We start from the raw sequence: 20,214 nt of genomic DNA on the forward strand, positions 1-20,214 counted from the left end.
GTATAAAGGGTGGAGTACAAACAAATCAACACTCCACGCACTGCTCCCACTCCGTGAACTCCTTCCTCTTCAGATCTGCCGCATCCAGGACCATATTCTGAAACGCTTCAGTGCCGCACCTCCACTACTTTCAAAATGTTTTAGTTGTGGTTACACGGGTTTTTAAGGGTGTTTTTATGGTGTTAGTGATAGATTAACGAGATTTCTACGTTATTAACAAGCGAAACACTCTTGAGAATCTGGCTAATCATCTCTGTGGCATTTGAAAATAGTTGTGGTGAGAGAGCAAAGCGTTCCGGAATAAGGGTCCCACATTCACGGTGACGGGAAGTTAGAAAGTAGAGATAACAAGGTAGGTTACTGAGTGGCTGTTTGTTCACCACCTCAGTCTCACCGCAGCAACCGCTTTACTCAGAGCCAGACAATAACAATACCCATTATACTTTCCGCGAACACACTGCCAGCTCTTGGTCTCTTTATTAACGAGATTGTCCGTAAAAAATATTTCGCTCTCGCACATTACAAATTAAAACAACACGAGAAATTATACGTATTTTTGCCACATTACAAGCAGTCCAACAACGGCACAACGGTATGCTGCAGCACCTCAATAATGCATCTCATTAGTGTTGCTCTCCCTCTTACAGAAGACCGATGGTGCTTCCCTGGACGTACATTTACCCGGTGCATGCTATACTTGCCCTTCTCCATGTCTACAGATACGTTCTTCCTTAATGTGTACAGACGCAGCAGCAGGAGAGGAATGAGGAAGAGACACGAGGACAGGAGTGTGGAAGAGACACGAGGGCAAGAGTGAGGAAGAGAGAGAGAAAGTAGCAGGACAGAAGCGAGGAAGACAGGGGACAGCAAAAGAAGAGTGAGGAAGACACAGGGTAGCGGGACAGGAGTGAGGAAGAGAGAGGACACAAGGACAGGAAGCACGCAAACTGTCAAGAAGAACCAGAACAAACAAGAAAGAGTCAGCACGGTGTTATGCCTGCTAGAACACGGATATGATGATGATAGTGTAAATCTGAAAACAAGTGAGATGTGAATGTTTTTTTATTATTCATCATTACGTAAAAGAAAAAAAAAGTAAACATAAGGTTCTGGTCCATTATGTTCCGCTATGCTCTCGCTTCGTAAAATAACAATAACTGTAAAAATAAACCCGATATGTGTAATAAAAAGCAAGTTCCGGTGGCAGGCTCGCTCAAGCACGGAAAAGCCTTGAACACCTTGAACACCTCGCCTCAGTGTGTTTACCCGCGGCCTGTGCTGCTTCTAATCCCGCCCGCCGCGCTGCCCACACGCACCTCAGGTATTCTCTCACACGCGTTTTTGTTTGTCCGCGAAACAAGGTACGTGAAGGGGGCGGCTTATCGCAGGTAAGACACATGAATTGGCGGTAAAAAGCAAAGTGCATCCAAACACTTCTTCCGTGGTTCGCCGCACTCGCCACTCTAGACACTCCAACAAGTATCCTTTAAAAGATCGGGAGTTAAATTAAATACGAGCATTGTCTTGTTCATCTGTTACGTTGCACCAAACATCTAAAACCAACACTCCTTAACGTGTCTCATACAATCTCATTAAATAGTTTTGCATAAATTAAACTATAATACAGAAATATATAAAAAGTTAAGGTTGAATACTTTTCCGACTTTGGCGGTGGGTCGTTAACGGTATAAAAAAAAAAAAAAAAAAAAAAAAAAAAAAAAAAAAAAAAAACTAGAAAATAAGGGAAGCTGCAAGAAGCACTAAGGACTACACACGGAGGTCCCTGAATAAAACACACCTACTTATATCCACTTATTATCCCCATCCATAAATCTGCGTAATCTTCATTAAACTCCTTAATTGCTACATCATGTTTCCCCTAATTACTAACAACTTTTAAAACACTACTAGTCTCTTAAATAGTCTTGTTGCCATAAAAACGAAAAAATTAACATCATATTCTCTTTCTTTTCTGAGCGACCATGCAAACCATTCATTAGATTGATTTGAATGTTAACAAAAGACTACGATATCAGTGAAATGGCTAACGCTCCCTACCGTAGAAAATGTAGAAGGACGAGGGAACTAAACACGGGCACACAAGCAGGCACCTCACACACAGGTCGTGGAGGCGATGACCTGCTGGCGAGGAGGTGTATCGCTGCTTAATGAGTCCGCGCCGCCGATCCCTTCCCTCATCCTACCCCTCGTTTTCTTTGCTCAATAGTTGCATTCAGTCCACATTATACATCCTATTGATCCCACCGAGACATTCCCCCTCACAAAAACGCCCGAAGATCCCTCCACCCGCCACTCCGCTCGTCCCCAGTCACCTCGCACAGCCAGCTTTGCAAACGACCTCCACCCGAATCTCTATGGACAATCTGGACCCGAACTAGCGGGAGACAAAAAGCCGGTGGACAGACGTATATTTCACCGTGTTTTTCCCCCCTTTCAGCTGCCATACCGGGAACCAGGCTACTGTCCATTCAACTTTTATCGCCCCTACTTTCTGTCGTGCCGTGTCCTCACCACCGCTGCTTCCTTCCTTCCTTCCCTTCCAGATGTCACGGTGAGTGTTGCCATGCGCCGAGGAAGCCTTATGACGGACCACGCGCGTCCTTATACCGTGTTTGTGGCTCGCTTGATTCACTCACTTACCACAGACGCATCAATGAAAAAGAAAAAAAAAAAAAAAGAAAAAAAAAAGAAAAAAGAAAAAAAAAAAGAAAGAGAAGAAGAGAGCGAGGGGGGAAAAAGTATCAAGAACATAAATACCGACGAGTTTTCCTGCCCAGCGAGGCAAGCGGCGCGGAAAGGTAACGTACCCTCGCCGTTTCGAGACTGAACGAGGATGTTTCTCAGCAGCGGCCTTAGGACGACAAGGAGCGCTGAGGTTTTAACGTGTTGTAAGCCTTACTCTGTGTGTGTGTGTGTGTGTGTGTGTGTTACGCAAGAACGAACGAAGCTTTGACATCGGCACCCACACTCTCAACACCCACACTTACTCGCAGCTCCCCTCGGCCACTTGAGACACTCGGCGCGGCAGTTCCTCTTCCTCTTCTTCTTCCTCCTCCTCCTCCTCCCTCCTGCCTTACCTTCCCTGCCACTCCACCCCCGCCACACATGCACCGCGACGCTCTGACCCCTAACACACCTGCGCCGCGACTCTCCTGGAACCCACGCAGCGCTCGATATACAACTTATGAGTATGAAGATGAGAGGCACTGACGCATCCGTAGTAGTAGTAGTAGTAGTAGTAGTAGTAGTAGTAGTAGTAGTAGTAGTAGTAGTAGTAGTAGTAGTAGCAGTACTAGTAGTTGCAGTAGTAGCAGCAGCAGCAGCAGCAGCAGCAGCAGCAGTAGTAGTAGTAGTAGTAGTAGTAGTAGTAGTAGTAGTAGTAGTAGTAGTAGTAGTAGTAGTAGTAGTAGTGGGTGAATTTCCAAGACGCCTCCTTCATTCCCTCAATGTTAAGCCAACAAAACAACAGCTGTCGAAGTCACGAGTCCCCTTCTCTTCCCTTCTCTTCTCCCCTCCAGCGCTCCTCCACACTTTTCCCATCACTATTTTTTCCCCTTTTACTTCCCCCTCTCCCTCCTCCTCCTCCTCCCTCTGCTATCTTCTGCGTCCCTTCCCTCTCTCTCTCTCCTCATCGCTTATTTTCAGTGTCGTGACGCGGTACCACATGGAAACTCTCTCTCTCTCTCTCTCTCCCCCTCTCTCTCTCTCTCTCTCTCTCTCTCTGGAATGGAATGGAAGGGAAAGGTAATGCTGCTGCTCCTGTTGTTGTTGTTGTTGTTGTTGTTGTACGAATATAGTTTCTTCCTCTTCTCCTTCCCTTTTGTTATTTTTCTTCTTCTTTTTCTGTTCCCTTTACTTTCCTTCCTTGCTAATTCCCCGCTGTCATTTTCTTGTCTTTCTTATTACACGACATAATTAATACATGTAATCTTTAAGTCATTCAAATCCTCCCCCCCCCATTCTCTCTCTCCCTCTCCCTCTCTCTCTCTCTCTCTCTCTCTCTCTCTCTCTCTCATTGTTCCTGAGTGCTATTTCCAATTCAAATTTCGCTATCAGAATAATGAACAGGAAGCGAGAGAGCTCTATCATTGATCCATACGAAGCAGTTACTGTGCTCCTCGCCTCTACTTCCTCACGTGGCGCTCAGGACCATATTCTGAAACGCTGCGCCGCACCTCCACGACTCTCAAAAGGCTCTAGTTGAAATTACACGTATTTCTAAGTGTTTTTATGGTTCTAGTGAAAGATTAACAAGATTTCTACATTATTAACAGGAGAAACACTCACTGGAACCAGCTAATCATCAGTGTGGCCTTTGAAAACAGTCATAATGAGAAAGTAATGCGTTTTTTAATACGGGCCTGAATTTCTTGTATTGACGGGTATAGACGTAGATCTCTGTGTTATTACTTTCAGAATATTCGATGTAATGATATTATTTTACTATCATATATATTTTTTTTCTATTGCCAGTGTGTTTTGTTATATATATTCTACTTTAGTGAAGCATCCATTAGAGTAAATGTTGTTCTTATGACTTTATACAGACCGTAACTTAATTTATGTTCATTATGTTTTATTTAGTCTGTATTTTTAGTGTCAAATGAAAATCTAATTTAATCTAATCAATGCAATATACGTAACGATGACTCGGAATGCAATTAAAAGACATGAAATACGTCCTGGGAAATAAGTAATGGGAACTTGGAATGCAATTAAAAGCCATGAATCTTATGTATGGAAAATATGATGACTTAAAATGCAATTAAGTCATGAGATAGTATATCCTGGACACTCCTGAGATCAAAGGAGATGGAGAGGGAAATGAACAGCAGAGAATGAAGCCACGAACAAACCTCCACATGAGTTGGAATATGAACAGCTGAGGGAGCGAGAGAGAGGGAGACAATAAACTGACGAGGAGCACATGGCGGCCCTCTTGGGAAGGTAATAACGACGGACAAGTGTGTGTGAGCTGAGTCCCCCACTCCACACCCCGACACTGCCTTCCCTCTGGGCTTTCCACTGCTGCACTCACAGATCCAAGTGTCCTGTATAGCCATTCTTAGAAGCCTGTACCCGCCCGTATTCTGAAACGCTTTGCTCGCTCACCACGACTATTTTAAAATCTCACAGAGATGATCAGGCGGGTTCTCAAGAGTCTTTCTCCTGTTAATGATGTAGAAATCTTGTTCATTTGTCACTAGAACCGTAAAAAATGTCCTTAGAAACCCGTGTAACTTTAACTAGAGCCTTGAAAGTAGTGAAGGTGTGGCGCAGAAGTGTTTCAGAATATGGTCCTGAACCTTAACAGACTCCACCCGCAGCTTTTACCAGGAAATCCACCATCACACTAACCAGTCATATCTGAACTTTCTCATGAGGATATCTGTGTCTCTCGCCGGCTTAACCGAGGCTGCTAAGTTGGCACGGGATACTGCAGCAGTGCGGTGTTGGTAACCGTTCCAGGCGCCGTCCCTTGTCGGTGATCAGAAAGTCTTTTTCTTTCCCAGTCGCCAGCGTCAGGTTCTTGAAGGGTCAATACATCACTTTCTCCTCCAGGGAAAATGCATCAACTTAGCTCGTTAATTTCCTCTCGGGATTGCGGTGCGGCGAGCTGGGCATCGCGGGAAGGGGTGCAGAGAGCGTGAGTCTCGCCGAGATACTGCACCGGGGCAATAAGTAATCCCGCGGCTCATAAAACTCGGCGGTGGTAATAAAGTGCAGGAAAGAAAGAACTAGGTGAGTAGTGACGGAGTGGGCGGCGGCGCGGCACAGGCAGGCGTCCTCCAGTCCTTAAATTTAATGGTGGCCGTGGCCTTGTCTTCCTGCTCCTCGTCTAGACACTTCCACCTGTACTCAAAACACATTCGCACTTTCAAAACACCCTCGTGCTTCTCAGGTTTCCTAAGACAAATCGCCTGCGTGAAGGAGAAACCAGTAATGTCACGACACAAGCGGTAATTTTCCTGTCCATCCACGGTCTAGCGCCGCACTGGAGTTGTCAGGAAGTCATCCCGTTTTGACAGAGGCGGCGCTGTGACCACTACTGAGGACTGGAAAGCTAAGGAGATAATCTATAAATTTTGGCAGATAAGAAAAGGAAAAAGTAAAAATAAAAAGTAAGGAAGAAAACAGTATAAAGTAAAGAAAAAAGAATTTAACATCACACCAGGAAGTGTCATTAAAAAAGCAAGAATCCCACAATGCAACGCAACGCAGCAATCTTTCACCACTAATAAATGGCAAACTTACATTGTCACAAGACTAAAGTAACGATCATGAAGAATAAACCATTTAAGCCATTCACCTCTCGTTGTTGGAATTACACTCACCGCTAACCACTCATTCACCTCCTCACCCTCCCATCATGTAAATAAACGGAAGGAGTGAAAGTTACGCCAAATGAATCTCCAGACGCGTGCGTGGATACAAGCAACAAAGCATCCTTGGTGAGGGCGCAGGGACACATCGACACTTGGTGATAAGAATGTGAGGGACAGAAGTAAACCAAAAGATACGAAAATAAAAACAAACAAAATAAGTGAGAGAGAGAGAGAGAGAGAGAGAGAGAGAGAGAGAGAGAGAGAGAGAGAGAGAGAGAGAGAGAGAGAGAGAGAGAGAGAGAGAGGAGAGAGAGAGAGAGAGAGAGAGAGAGAGAGAGAGTGAGTGTGTGTTACCATGTGGCACGCAGACAGACTAAGACTTTCCCAAGGGAGATGAAACAGAATGAAAAAAAAAAAAAAAAAAAAAAAAAAACTCACGAATCAATAAAGCACAAAAGAATCCCTTCCAACACACGCACACATACACACGCACACACCATAATAAGGAAACAGAAGCTAACTCTCAGATTATTTAGTACGTAACGAGATGAGGAGAAATAATACAGGGACAAGTACGGGAGAGCGTCTAGGATGCAGCTGGGACGCTACGGGAGACTCCTAACTTAACCCGGATATAGATGAGCTTCCTTCCTCTACCGGCAGCGAGAAGCAAGAAGCGACGAAGGGAGTAGGGGGGAGGGGTCCGAGGAGAGACGAAAGCAGGAGGAGAGGAGGGAAACGAAGTCAGCAGGAGAACTACGTAGGAGGAGACTGGAGAGAAGAAAAGTGAAAGGAGGAAGAGGAAATAGAATGGAAAGGAGAACGAATACAAGACTGGAGGAAAAAAGTGAAAGGAGGAGGAGGAGGAGAAACGAAGGGATAAAAAAAAAAAAACAGTAAAACGAACTCAGGAGGAGAATGTAAAAGAAAAAAATATGAAAGGAGAGGGAAGAAAGGCAAGGCGGAAGACGAAGAGGAGAATGGAAGGCGGAGGAATGAAAAGGGGAAAGTGAAGATTATGAGCCACGGAGGACATTTTGCACAAGGCGACAAAGGAGTGTCAAGAGGATCGTGGCCGGGATGGAATGCACCGAGAGAAGAGAGGCAGAGAACAGAGAACAGGCGAGGGTGACAGCCAGGCGAGGGGCGATGGTGAATGTGACTGGGGTTAGATGATGAAGAAATAAATGAAAACACGAACAGATAAATCCTACACACATACTCACACGCACACACATACTCGTACAATAAAGAAATATGGTCCTTTTACAGTCACTATAAAAAATGAATGAAGAGATAAATAATAGATAAAAAAGTAAGATGAAACAACAACAACAACAACAACAACAACAACAACAACAACAACAACAGCGCATTACTCTCAACACAATAATAAACAACACAATAAGTTGTAATTATTGGCGTTAATGTCTGTGGTGGCCGCGGTGGTGGTTAGCGAGTGTTGGGTGGTTTTAAGTGGCAGTAATGCTAGTGGTGGTGGTGGTGGTGGTGGTAGTGCTGGCAGTGGTGACGGTAAAGGTGATTTTAGCACGATGGAATACAAAGAAAGACAAAGAGCAACAGATATTGAGGTTCTTACCAAGCAGTTTGTATAACAACCCTACATTAACTACCAGTGGAAGGATAAAAGGTTTCTCTAAGGACGTCGAGGAAAATAATGTCGACATTAAGTGAAGCGATTAAAGAATCTCTTGAGTTTGGCCGCTACAACTAAGGTCACATGGCGCGCGAAATATAAAATTGCAAGAAAATACCAGTAATGTTAAAATGAAAGTTAAAACCAACAAAAATATATAGTTAAAATCTAAAAGAATCAGAGAAATCAGAAGTAAAAAATTATGTGGAGGTGAGGAGATGGAAGGGGAGGAAAACCACCGTGCTGGCGAGTGTGGCGTGTCGGTGCGGGTGTGCGAGGGGCGTCCACCTGCGGGATGCACTCAAGGACCCGCCACCGATAACTGTGCGGAGTCACGCATCTCCTGCTCGTCGCGCCAAGTAACCGCCGCGCTGAGCAGCCTGAATGGCCGCTCAGCCTGCCCCTCAGATAAGCAGCTGCGAGGGATGTGCAGTGAGGGTACAGGTAGTGAGCGAGACAGCACCACACAGTGCCACCGCAGCATCCACCGCGACGGCACTTCACGTAATTGATCTGGTGTGCCGCTGAGCTGCCTGCGGTTCACGGCTGTTACGCTGATAACGCCACAGGCTGAAGGCTACCGGAATGCATGCCACTGACAGCTTTGTGTGTGTGTGTGTGTGTGTGTGTGTGTGTGTGTGTGTGTGTGTGTGTGTGTGTGTGTGAGAGAGAGAGATGACGGGTCGTTACCCTCACCACAGCAGACTTCAAAGGAGCCCTAGTGGGGTGAAGGGCAAGGCCATGTGACCTAAGAAGGGGCGCTCTGAGGCCACCCTACCAATGGTCCTCCTCAGCCGCCAGCAACCTGACCTGCCTTATCACCACAACACCTGCTGCACCACACCCCACGTCCAACGGGGAAAGGCACCACTTATAATCTGACCTACTACCACTCCAATGCCTCACTATATTCATCTCTGTCTTGGTGTTTTAACTGAACAGACTCCCCTCGCCCCCCTCTCTCTCTCTCTCCCTCTCCCTCCTCTGCACATCTTTAGCAATCAGGTTTATTTAAGCTGATCAATTAAGCATCACCTTGCCCTTGTCTACAAACAGCGTAGCAGTTAACCACGTCAAGTCTTGGCCACTCACCACCTAGGCCTCCAGATCTCTTTAAGGCCTCTCAGATCCCTTAACCTTTACTAAGCCTAATATAGAGGGAGGGGATGGAAAGCTTGTAGGTCACGGATACGATCAGATTAACTACTAGGCATATAAGATGAACCTCTCTCTCTCTCTCTCTCTCTCTCTCTCTCTCTGTACCCATCCTTCACTAGTGTTCATTTCCTTTTTAAGTTTTCAATATGTTATTTTGATTAAGTATCCTCTCTCTCTCTCTCTCTCTCTCTCTCTCTCTCTCTCTCTCTCTCTCTCTCTCTCTCTCTCTCTCTCTCTCTCTCTCTCTCTCTCTCTAGGCTAGTCTTTAAAGGGAAAACGTTGGTAAGAAATTAAACAGCGCCACGGGACGGAAGCACTGGAAATAGCTCAAGGCAAAGTCAATGCACCGAGGCGCGAGCAAGATAAGGCAGCTTGATAAACATTGCCGATCGACCAGCCAGCCAGCCAGCCAGCCGCACACCCCGCCAGGCAGCCTCACGCGGGAATGATGACGCAATACAGGACTCTTAACACTGCGTGGAGCTTCTGGGAGGAGGACGAGGAGGAAGAGGAGGAGGAGGAGGAGGAAAGTGGTGATGGTGAAGGTGATGAGGAAAATAAGAGATACGAGTGGATGTTATGAAAGTGTGTAAAAGAGAGAGAGAGAGAGAGAGAGAGAGAGAGAGAGAGAGAGAGAGAGAGAGAGAGAGAGAGAGAGAGAGAGAGAGAGAGAGAGAGAGAGAGAGAGAGAGAGAGAGAGAGAGAGAGAGAGAGAGAGAGAACAAGGAAGTTATAGATTATGAACACACACACACACACACACACACACACACACACACACACACACACACAGCCAAAAGATTCTTACATGGCGACTTTCGAGAGAATGGAATGAGGCGAAGGTGAGAGAGAGAGAGAGAGAGAGAGGAGAGAGAGAGAGAGAGAGAGAGGAGAGAGAGAGAGAGAGAGAGAGAGAGAGAGAGAGAGAGAGAGAGAGAGAGAGAGAGAGAGAGAGAACGAGGGAAAGGCAAAGGAGGGGATACGAGAAGGAAGAGAAGAGAAAAAGGGGAGATGAAGAATAGGAAGAGCAGGCAGTGAGTGTAAGAGGGAATGAAATGAGGCAGGAATAAAGGGAGGGAGGTAGATAATCAAAAGGAGAACTAAAGTATATTGACACAGGCGGGTCGGGAACAGCGAAGCGAGAGAGAGAGAGAGAGAGAGAGAGAGAGAGAGAGAGAGAGAGAGAGAGAGAGAGAGAGAGAGAGAGAGAGAGAGAGAGAGAGAGAGAGAGAGAGAGAGAGAGAGAGAGAGAGAGAGAGAGTGAGTGACTGTGCTACCTCTGCAAAGCGACGCATGCTACACAGAAATATACGAGCACATCTCCAGGTAACAGGGACATAAAAGCCAGCTCGTGAAATATATAACTTGCATCGTAATGAACAAGAATAACGAGAAAAATGCGTTAGGTTATTTCTCGTTTTTATCTTTAATGTTGCCAAGGTTTATTTTTTGCTTCATCTCTCTCTCTCTCTCTCTCTCTCTCTCTCTCTCTCTCTCTCTCTCTGGCCATTCATAGCCCTCAACCATCTCACATTTCATGCTCCCCGTGCCAGACCTCCGCTCCCAGTCACTCTTCCCGCTCCTCTTCCTCCATCACCGCCTCCCTCCTCACCTGGGCTTCTGCCAACAGGTGTGAGTGATTAATAGCCCCACCTGTGTACTTTAGGCATACGCAGACGACGCAGACGACCCATCTTTCTCTCTCTCTGGTTATTTTTTCTGACTCTTAATCTGACAGTTTTCCTTCGTATTGTATCATAGTAATTCTTCTTCTCCGTTTTTCAGTTATCTATCTATTTATATATTTATTTGTTTTCAGTTCGCTTGTTCGATTATCTTCCGTCACTGCCAACGACATTTTTTATTCTCACACCTTGCCTCTCTCATCTCCTCACTCATCACCTGTCCATTTTACCTGCATGGTGCCACTCACCCTCCTCTTCACACGTCATATCAAAGCTGCTAACGTCATGACTCTGCCTCACACTTATCAAGGTTTCTATATATCTCGTATTGTTACTATGATGGCGAAGCTGCAGGTCAGTACAATTCCTTCTAAGAACATAACGTACGAAAATAGGGGAAGCTGCAAGATGTCATCTGTCGGCCCCTGTATAAAACATTACCTGTTTTTACCTTTCATCCCTATCCATAAATATGTGTAACCTTTTTAAAGCTCTACGATAAAAAGAATAAAAGAAAGTAAGGGAGGAACATGAAAATACAGGAAAGAATGCCTATTTCTATCGGAGTCAACATAACTCAATAAGGTTTCTCGCATATTCTAAAGATGAAAATTTTAATGCTGCAAATACGAAAGAAAAAAAAAAAAGAAAAAAAAAGCGGGATTAAGACCATAACATAAAGATAAGCTGCAAGAAGCCAGTAAAGCTACACGTGGCAATTCTTCAACGAAACATACACATTTATCGTCTTACCTCCCATCCTTTAATTATGCACTTGAGCATTCACTTTCAATTAGAGCATTTGCCACTGGATGAAAAAAAGAAGAAGAAAGAAAAGGCCCCACTAATTCCTTTTCAAGTTTGATATCGACGTTTGATCGGCGCACAATCGACACCATCATTTTTCCCTTCCTGTGACAGCGCGGTAATTGCTCCGAGTTATTTATGGGAGAGGCGGCGCCGTGTGGGTGTTAGTTGTTGGTCACTGAACTGTGCTTGTGAAATACTGGAATGAGCGGAGACCCTACAACTGGATGCCACGCGACGCCCTTCACTCACCCTTCCCTCTGCTTTCTCCACCGTATATTTCATTTTTAACGTCCCTACCTCTCACTCACTCTTTTTCACATCCCTGCCTCTCAACACTATGTACAGTACAGCCCGTATTCTGAAATTAAGAGTTTCGATGGCCACACATTATTATTCAGGTTTTCATGTGTTTTTTCACTGATGATGTAGAATCCTTATTGGTCTCTCCCTACAAACATGAAAGGAGCCTTGATAAACCCAGTAACTTTTATTATAGGTGTTTAAAAAATCCTTGTTAATCTATTCGCATAGTCATAAAACATCCTTGATAAGTTGAACCCAGTAAGTTCCATTCGTTTAAAAGTAAGAGACAAGACACCAAAACATTTAAAAACATGGTCCTAAGGCCCACGAATGCCAGGGTTCTTTAACATGACATTAACACGCACACACAACAACATCCACACTAGATAGACCAACAGCCGTGCTCTTGAGGCTTGGCGGCGCGAGCGCTAGGAGTGGAGTGACTCAAAGCAGCACGTGGGATGACAGGCAGAGAGGGAAGCACAAGTCTTGAGCCGCTGCCAACCTCTTAGCATAACTGAGGACATTACTCGGCATCACGTCTGAGGGAGTTTTAAGCTGCGTTTTGCACCTCCACTACCACCACCACCACCCCCACCACCACCAACTTCCTCTTCCTCCTCCACCCTGGATAGTGCGTCAACGGCCTGAATCTCGTGGTACAATCAGTAAATAACATCGCTTTCAATGTGTTTTTACGTTTTCACTGTCTTAACTCCTCTGATTTGTTAAGAATATGAAGAATCTATCAATTGGCGAACTTCTTTACATTGTTAGATCAGAGGAAAGTTTCAAGACACTTTTCTTCATAATTTTGGATAGTCTTTTTGATTACCCCTTTGGGGAATAGCATCTGCAAAGGGCCTTTTTTTCAGCCTTTTTGTTGCCCGCTGCCAAAGTAACCTCATATATATATATATATATATATATATATATATATATATATATATATATATATATATATATATATATATATATATATATATATATATAATATATATATATATATATATATATATATATATATATATATATATAAAGAGGGTGTCTGTCAGTAACATGAAGCTACCCTTCCATAGCCCTTTTGCATTTTTCCTCCATCAAAAGTTCTCTGGTCTGCAAAGAATCTGTTAATCCTCTGAATCCGATGGCTGTCATATGTTCTTATTTAGTTTGAGATTACACGACTTTACTAAGTTTCACGAGTGATGCCTTCGAAATCAATGAGCTGTGTGTTGTATCTAGTAAAATTCTAGGTCTAAAAGTATCAAGTTTCGTACGATTTCGTGTTAAAATGGACTAATTTACCAAGTTCCAAGAAACCACCTGGATTTTAAGGGTTAAAAATGAGGTTTGGATTCTCAGGTCACGGAACTTGGGATTAAGGAAAACGGTGGAGAAAACGGAAGTGGAGAAGGTTACTCGACTTGTAAACGTGATTATACTTGTATGGAGTGGAAGGTTCAAGTTCTCTGTCTCAGGCCAGGAATAGACAACAAAGGCAATTGACCGACATGTTCACAGCATATAATTACTCTTTACCTCCTGGAGCGATGGGCTGCTTGATATGAGGAGGGCAATTACCTTCACCAAGACTTTCCCTTTAATTAACATCACAACAAGAATGTTCGCAAGGGCAAAAGGGAAGGAGGCCACGCGGAGCTTACAAACAAACAAACAAACAAACAAACAAACAAACAAACACACACCACACACACACCACACACACACACACACAACACACACACACACACACAAACCGTGCCCCCGCCGCTCCCATCTCCCGGCGGTCCCCGTAACAATACACGCGACTCTCATTATCGTCCACGGAAAGTTAATTGAAAAACGCTGTGCTACCTCATTCACTGTGTAAAATGAGCGGACATTACCTGGCAGCCTTTTCACGTGTATATACAACGCTTTAAAAAACATCTGAATCTAAATTAAATAGTGTCTTTTTTTTCACACTCTCTAACCGAGTTTCTACACATCCCTTCCCTCTACCAGTTCAATACACGTCAGTCACACGCCCAATGACTGACCATCCCATGATATATTGAACGAAAACTCCGCGGCTGTATGTAGGATACCGCCGTGGCCTTCACCTTCTCAGTCCCGTGCATAAGTAACACTGGTCTTGGTTCTGACCGTCTCTGCCTCAGTATTCATTGCAAGTTTCAATGGATCATGAAGCAGCGGGGAGGCGCAGAGGTGGAGGCCGAGCAGCTACTCCCTGTACTATTGGCAAAACTCCAACTTGCTATAAGCCCAAATGATGAAAACTCAAAATAGGGTCCTTTTTTTTTTTTCAACTGAGTATTAACACTTTTGCTGCCAAAACAATTTACATTTTTTTCTTATTATTTCATACATTTTTACATCAAGTTAGAGTTTTCCCAACTGTACGTAAGGAGGCGGCCAAAATTTAACATCTTTACTGCCAGTGACGTCCTTCACTAACCTTTAAAGCACTGTAAGAATTGCTTGCGTCGAGACAGAGGAGACAAAAGAGAGAACAGGAGCTTATAGTTCTGACTGTAATACATTACAGGTATATTTAAGAACTTAGTATAAAAAAAAAATATCTAAATACAGTTTTTGGTGGTTAATCCTCTCAATGCGATATGAAACTATTTACAGCACTAGAAATAATGTATGAAACCTTTATAAGCAATTACAAGAAATAAGAGGATGAAAAGGAATAAATTTCGCAATTTCTGGCCAGTGCAGTGTTTGGAGGTGGATATAGAATGAAAAAAAGATGTCTCAAAGTGGCTAGTAATTAAGGAAAGATGTGGCAAATAGCAATGAAGAGGTTAATTAAAGGAAAAATTGTGTAGCCGTGAAAGGCCACATAAATTATCTCAAGGTTGAGTTGTGGTCATAACTCCAGTAACCTTTGTCGCGTCCAGGTTATGCTTGGTCCTAAAACTCGCCTCTACCTTCTCTAGCTTCATCATGAATGCAAATGGACAACGTTTCATCTCAATGGTAAAGTCGTGGTCTGGAGTTAAGTAATCTCCTACACTCACTTCCACTGTCTTTGTGTTTTTCTTACTCTTAATCGCTCTGTCTCCGTAAAAACCTAACAGCGTGTAGGGTTTTAGTAGATCAGAAGACTTAACAACGAGAAAAAGCACTAAAACACAATGGAAATGAGCGAGGCAGGTTATTACTCGACTTTTGACCACGAGTTTTCCAAAATTAGCTGATCTTCTCACGATGCTTATAACCTGGTGCTTTGTAGGATTTCAATGTATCAGGGGACTTAACTTTGAGGAAAAACGTTAAACACAATGAAAATGAGCGAGTCACATTACTCAGATTTACCGAAAGGCAGAGAAAAGTTACATGTTTTTATGAACGATATGTAATCATTCTCTTTTTAAATAAAAATACGAAGATCTATTTCAAAATCACCTTTCCTACCCTTTTACTTTCATACAAACACGTCCTGGTGAGCCGCCACACACACACACACACACACACACACACACACACACACACACACACACACACACACACACCACCGCCACCACAAGAGGAAAGTGATTCACCATTAATACCAACACCATTATGATTTCCTTCCTTCCTTCCTTCCCTTCCTTCCTTCTTTGCTTCCTTCCCCTGCTTTTCTTTACCTCCCCTCTCTGGCCTCTCTCCTCCTCTCCCTCCGCATTTCCTCGCTCACCATCATCTCTTCATTTCCTCCCTCGCCTGGATGAAGCACCAAGCGGGACCAAAAGCACCTCCACCCCCTCTTCCATCCTTCCCTCTGCTCACCATCACACTTTCTTTCCGCCTAATGCCTAAAGGGTTTCGTATTTTTCTCCAGGCAGTTCCTCGGTGTTGATCCGACGCCGCCCTGCCTTCACCTCACGCTGGATTGGCGCCTTTAATGAGAGAGAGAGAGAGAGAGAGAGAGAGAGAGAGAGAGAGAGAGAGAGAGAGAGAGAGAGAGAGAGAGAGAGAGAGAGAGAGAGAGAGAGAGAGAGAGAGAGAGAGAGAGAGAGAGAGAGAGAGAGAGAGAGAGAGAGAGGATGCCAAAAATGCGCAGATAAGTTTATTTTTTGAGGGGAAGGGTCAAGATGCAGATGACAGTTTGCATTCACATTTCTCCCATTTTAAAAAATTTCTTCCTCCAGTTTATTTTCCTTTTTCTATTCCTTATCATTTTGTTTTCCTCCTGACACCAACCACGCGTTCCTTTCCAATGGCTGCACATTTGTACGACGAAAGCAAAACACACACACACACACACACACACACACACACCCCGCAGTCTTTCCCGTGCTTCGTTTTCTAGGTTTCCTGGTAACACGGCACCTTTATGCATCGTAACTCTCTCCTCATACGTATTTCTGGGATACGACTTCCTAATCTGAGAGGCTGGACTGTATATAAAAGTGCTATTTGGCTGGAGTTCCCCTAAAGCACAACAACAACAACATCACAGCTCTTTTCTCTTGCACATTTCTGAGTCAATATTATTATTATTTTATACGTGTTAAGAATTTTTCCAATGGACACAGTAAATAAATATAAGATGAAATATAAATGCATAAATAAATAAATAAATAAATGAATATATAAATGAATATATAAATAAAAATGAGAAGACAGTTAATACGGCTCTCCCAAAAAAGATAATTATAGAAAGAGATCCCAAAAACTTTAAAGATTTCTTTATTATCCACTCTCTGACATAAACATCTAAATTTAACATACTGCTTTACTTAACTGAATGTACTTAAACACACTAACTGCAGTGTAAAATCCACGTTCAGTCCTCACTCCTGCCTTGCCAACCAACACACCACCATCCCCTCACAGCCTCGCAATCCCTCACAGTGCCTACTCGTACCACACGCTACTTCACAACCCACTCCCGTCCCCTTTAACTTATTACCTCCACTATGACCAGCCCACTGCACCTCCCCGAGCTCCACGTAGTACTCTTAACCCTACTCTAGACTCTATGAACCTTAATACTACATACTTTCCTCCCCCACACTGCCTCGTGAAGCCAAAGACCTCCGCCTCAACGCATATGTTTGTATTCTTAAATGTTTAGTTCTCTCATAAGGATTATTCTGAAAGGCCACAGGGGGTACTTAGTCGGTCTCTCATGGGTATTTCTCTCATTGATTATGCAGGAACCTTGTTGAATTATTAATAGAATCGTGAAAATAGTCTTGAAAGATTCTCAGGACTATTTATAGTTTGTTTAAAGCACTGTATACAAGTCGTTCAAACGTTTAAGGGTAGTACTATGCACTGTTTCAACAATTCTGTCAATAAATTTCTGCATGACGATACGAGAACATGGTAACACTACCACTGACTGATCTTCTCAGTTCTTCTCACTCACTGACTGGTCTATAAACGTATTCCCGTCTTGTTTGAGAACGTGAAGCTCTATTCCTATCAAAACAAATAACACTTTACACCGTTTCATCACATTCTGTCAATAATTTCTGGTATCTGACAACACAAGAACATGGTAACTACTGCCACTGATGGATATTCTCACTCACTGATCGATGTATTCCCGTCTAGTTTAAAATCGTGTGGCAAATTCACTCTATTCCTACATAATGTCAGGCAATATTTCATCAATTATGAATGCAATGTTTCATCAATTTTGACATTTTCCCCCTCTGGCTATGGGTAAATGGTAACACTGCCAGTGATTGATGCTCTCACTCCCTGATTGGTGCACCTACTCCAGCCTTGCTATATAAACATGAAGCAAATTTACTTTATTCCTACAAAAGAAATTAATAAGTTGTAAGATGTTTTCTTTTATTCCTATGTAAGCGGGGATTCTGGCCATGGGCAGTAAGATAGGCTGATAAAAGACTCACTGAAACATTACCTAGGGAAGACAAGATAACATATAACATAAGATATAAATAAGTTAACATTACTTAGACAGATAAGATGAGATAAGATAGCTTTACTGTCACATTTAATACAGTGAGAGTATTCCAATCCTGTTCTCAAACGTGCAGGATATTTACTTCAATCCCACTAAAATCATTAACCAGTAAGATACCACATTACTTAAATCAAGCAGTGAGTGAGAGCATTCCTAAACTGTTCCCAAACGTGCAGAAAATTTAACCTAGTCCCACCAAAAACCATTGATCAGTTATACCGAATTACTTACACCAATATCAGTGAGGGAGAGCATCAGTAGTGGCAGTATTACCGTGTTACCGTGTTCGTATGTCCCCTGGTGGCAAAATTACTGACTGAGGGAGAGAGTATTGTATGACGCCCTTTTAGAAGAGTGACGCTGGGGAAACACTGGTACGCTCGTGTGTCACAGTTCATCAGTAAGCATAGAGGGAAAGGGAACAGCGACGAGAGGGAAAAGTGAGAAACACAATTACTGCTGACGGATGGGGTGACGGGGAGAGAGAGAGAGAGAGAGAGAGAGAGAGAGAGAGAGAGAGAGAGAGAGAGAGAGAGAGAGAGAGAGAGAGAGAGAGAGAGAGAGAGAGAGAGAGAGAGAGAGAGAGAGAGAGAGAGAGAGAGAGAGAGAGAGAGAGAGAGAGAGAGAGAGAATGAAATACCAAGACAAACAGACACAAAAAAAGAATGATAAGAAGAAAAATGTATATAAGGTATTCAGACAGACAGGCTGACAGACACAGACAGGCAGACAGACAAACAGACAGACACTAGACTAGAATAATAAAAACAAACAAACTTACGGGCACCAAGAGACCAGAAAAAGAAAAAAAAAGAGAAAAAAAATCGAGATAGAAACAGAGTGAGGGATTAAAAGACAGAGGGTGAGAGAACACAGTAAAAAAGCAGGGAGGAGGCAAGGGCGAGATGGCAGTGAGGCAGGGGCAGGGCGTGAGGGCAGGGAGGGAGTGACCTTGCCAGACCGGTCCCCAGGTGGTTAAGTCAAGGTATAAGTCAGTCACCTCTGCCCACAGCTCCCGACTCACCACTACCGCCCCTTGCTTGAGTCACTGTCCGCTGCTGCTACCCACGCCTCCTCGCCTACGTGTGTGTGTGTGTGTGTGTGTGTATGGAACGTCATTATGTTGCCGCTCCTTGGTCAGTGTATTCTTTTTGTGTGTATTTCCTGTTCCACCCTCCTCCTCATCTAACCTTCCACCTTCATCCTTCCCTCACTCACCCACACACACCCCGGCCTTCGCCTTACGCGCTTCGCCCACCACCGCCAACCTCCGCCCGTCCCTGCACGCACGCACACACCCACACCCACCACACACACACACACACACACACACACACACACACACACACACACACACACACACACATACACACCACACACACGCACGATTAGCCATTCCTAATTAGCCTATATTGACAAAAAAAAAAAAAAAAATCAAGCTGCAATGTAAAATAATCTCCTTTCCCAAAAGTATTAAGTAAAAATTCCAATTAGATCATTTCGCATCAATTACGAGCGAGCTATTTTTTTTTCCCTTAATGCGCGGCGTGTAGGTGGAGGTAACAGGACACTGACACGCCCACCACTCCGCGGACAGGCCGATGGGGGGCGAGAGAGGGGGCAGAGGACAAGACTCCCAGGAGAGGGTTGGGATGCAGGGGCGTGTTGTGGGAGGCAGGAACTGAGCAGTGTTGGGGAGGAGCGTGGTGATGAGTGCTGCTGGGCTGTGGAGCATGAGTAGGAAGGGCAGGCAAGGCATTTATAAATAGCACTGGGAGGAGTCAGTGAATTAATTTGTGAATGTAAGTCAGAAAACACCGCTTGGAAAAAAAGAATATCAATTTCAACTTTACGGTATATCACATTTAACAAAGACATGAACGGCAGAATTCCCGCGAGTGAAGAGCAGGTCCTGAAGAGCAGACTCTGGAGAGATGACCTCCGGAGAGACAGGAAGAAAGCAAAAAGGAAAAAAAAAGTTTCCCTGCCTGTATTTTCTGTGCAGTGTGGCCCGCGGTAAGACGTGCACCCGAAAGGAACCGCGGCCCAGTTCTCGGCTTCCCACGGAGACTTGCCGCGGGGACTCAGGTTTTCCAAGTTTAAGAGTCCCAGGGAGGCCGTCGGGGCTCTGCGGGGCGGCCACACTCCCAGGGGAAGGAAGCAGCTGGTTCACTCCCGCCGCTCTTTAATATACCCGCAGTAAATTGAAGTTAGATTCTGCCTAACACAAAGGAACAGCTTTCAGCACCCCTCTCTGATGCCTCGCCGCCCCGCCCGCCGCCCTTCTCTCAAAGAACAACACAGAAATGAGCG

At 44.2% G+C, this 20,214-nt stretch overlaps 1 protein-coding gene across 10 annotated transcripts in view; it reads right to left on the minus strand.

Moving 5' to 3' along the window:
- LOC135090250 (uncharacterized) overlaps positions 1-20,214 on the minus strand; it is a 135,278-nt gene that overhangs the window by 68,909 nt on the left and 46,155 nt on the right. The window lies entirely within an intron of this gene.

Source organism: Scylla paramamosain, chromosome 3, assembly GCF_035594125.1.
Source record: "Scylla paramamosain isolate STU-SP2022 chromosome 3, ASM3559412v1, whole genome shotgun sequence".
NCBI lineage: Eukaryota > Metazoa > Arthropoda > Malacostraca > Decapoda > Portunidae > Scylla > Scylla paramamosain.